The sequence below is a fragment of the Rhodnius prolixus genome, unplaced genomic scaffold (assembly GCF_049639745.1).
Source record: "Rhodnius prolixus isolate KJV_2025 unplaced genomic scaffold, Rpr scaffold_51, whole genome shotgun sequence".
Taxonomy (NCBI): domain Eukaryota; kingdom Metazoa; phylum Arthropoda; class Insecta; order Hemiptera; family Reduviidae; genus Rhodnius; species Rhodnius prolixus.
The window spans coordinates 50,001-52,820 of NW_027411611.1; positions in this window are offsets into that span (position 1 = coordinate 50,001).

Consider the following 2,820-nt stretch of genomic DNA (forward strand, 5'->3'; position numbering starts at 1 on the left):
ATTTTTTTTTTTTTAAAGTATACATTGTAAACTAACAAGAAGGTTATTTATTCAAACGTACAATGTATACTTTAAAAACAAATTTAGCAATAAAAGTATACATTGTAAAATAAATTTTTAAAAAATTTAAATTACACAAAATATATATAATACATTGTAAAAGTAAACTTTTAAACACTCGATTAAAAGTGATTATTATTATTATTTTTTTAAAAGTATACATTGTAAACTAACAAGAAAGTTATTTATTCAAACGTACAATGTATACTTTAAAAACAAATTTAGCAATAAAAGTATACAGTGTAAAATAAATTTTTAAAAAATTTAAATTACACAAAATATATATAATACATTGTAAAAGTAAACTTTTAAACACTCGATTAAAAGTGATTATTATTATTATTTTTTTAAAAGTATACATTGTAAACTAACAAGAAAGTTATTTATTCAAACGTACAATGTATACTTTAAAAACAAATTTAGCAATAAAAGTATACATTGTAAAATAAATTTTTAAAAAATTTAAATTACACAAAATATATATAATACATTGTAAAAGTAAACTTTTAAACACTCGATTAAAAGTGATTATTATTATTATTTTTTTAAAAGTATACATTGTAAACTAACAAGAAAGTTATTTATTCAAACGTACAATGTATACTTTAAAAACAAATTTAGCAATAAAAGTATACAGTGTAAAATAAATTTTTAAAAAATTTAAATTACACAAAATATATATAATACATTGTAAAAGTAAACTTTTAAACACTCGATTAAAAGTGATTATTATTATTATTTTTTTAAAAGTATACATTGTAAACTAACAAGAAAGTTATTTATTCAAACGTACAATGTATACTTTAAAAACAAATTTAGCAATAAAAGTATACATTGTAAAATAAATTTTTAAAAAATTTAAATTACACAAAATATATATAATACATTGTAAAAGTAAACTTTTAAACACTCGATTAAAAGTGATTATTATTATTATTTTTTTAAAAGTATACATTGTAAACTAACAAGAAAGTTATTTATTCAAACGTACAATGTATACTTTAAAAACAAATTTAGCAATAAAAGTATACAGTGTAAAATAAATTTTTAAAAAATTTAAATTACACAAAATATATATAATACATTGTAAAAGTAAACTTTTAAACACTCGATTAAAAGTGATTATTATTATTATTTTTTTTTTTTTAAAGTATACATTGTAAACTAACAAGAAGGTTATTTATTCAAACGTACAATGTATACTTTAAAAACAAATTTAGCAATAAAAGTATACATTGTAAAATAAATTTTTAAAAAATTTAAATTACACAAAATATATATAATACATTGTAAAAGTAAACTTTTAAACACTCGATTAAAAGTGATTATTATTATTATTTTTTTAAAAGTATACATTGTAAACTAACAAGAAAGTTATTTATTCAAACGTACAATGTATACTTTAAAAACAAATTTAGCAATAAAAGTATACAGTGTAAAATAAATTTTTAAAAAATTTAAATTACACAAAATATATATAATACATTGTAAAAGTAAACTTTTAAACACTCGATTAAAAGTGATTATTATTATTATTTTTTTAAAAGTATACATTGTAAACTAACAAGAAAGTTATTTATTCAAACGTACAATGTATACTTTAAAAACAAATTTAGCAATAAAAGTATACATTGTAAAATAAATTTTTAAAAAATTTAAATTACACAAAATATATATAATACATTGTAAAAGTAAACTTTTAAACACTCGATTAAAAGTGATTATTATTATTATTTTTTTAAAAGTATACATTGTAAACTAACAAGAAAGTTATTTATTCAAACGTACAATGTATACTTTAAAAACAAATTTAGCAATAAAAGTATACAGTGTAAAATAAATTTTTAAAAAATTTAAATTACACAAAATATATATAATACATTGTAAAAGTAAACTTTTAAACACTCGATTAAAAGTGATTATTATTATTTTTTTTTTTTTTTTTAAAGTATACATTGTAAACTAACAAGAAGGTTATTTATTCAAACGTACAATGTATACTTTAAAAACAAATTTAGCAATAAAAGTATACATTGTAAAATAAATTTTTAAAAAATTTAAATTACACAAAATATATATAATACATTGTAAAAGTAAACTTTTAAACACTCGATTAAAAGTGATTATTATTATTATTTTTTTAAAAGTATACATTGTAAACTAACAAGAAAGTTATTTATTCAAACGTACAATGTATACTTTAAAAACAAATTTAGCAATAAAAGTATACAGTGTAAAATAAATTTTTAAAAAATTTAAATTACACAAAATATATATAATACATTGTAAAAGTAAACTTTTAAACACTCGATTAAAAGTGATTATTATTATTATTTTTTTAAAAGTATACATTGTAAACTAACAAGAAAATTATTTATTTAAACGTACAATGTATACCATTTGAATGTATACTTTTAGACAAATTTAGCAATAAAAGTATACATTGTAAAGTAGATAAAAAAAAAAAAAAAAACTAAAAAATATATAATAAAAGTGTACATTGTAAAAGTGAACTTGTAAATACAAAAGTATGCATTGTAAATTAACTTTAAAAAAAAATTTTTAAACGTACAATGTATACTTTAAAAACAAATTTAGCAATAAAAGTATACAGTGTAAAATAAATTTTTAAAAAATTTAAATTACACAAAATATATATAATACATTGTAAAAGTAAACTTTTAAACACTCGATTAAAAGTGATTATTATTATTATTTTTTTTTTTTTAAAGTATACATTGTAAACTAACAAGAAGGTTA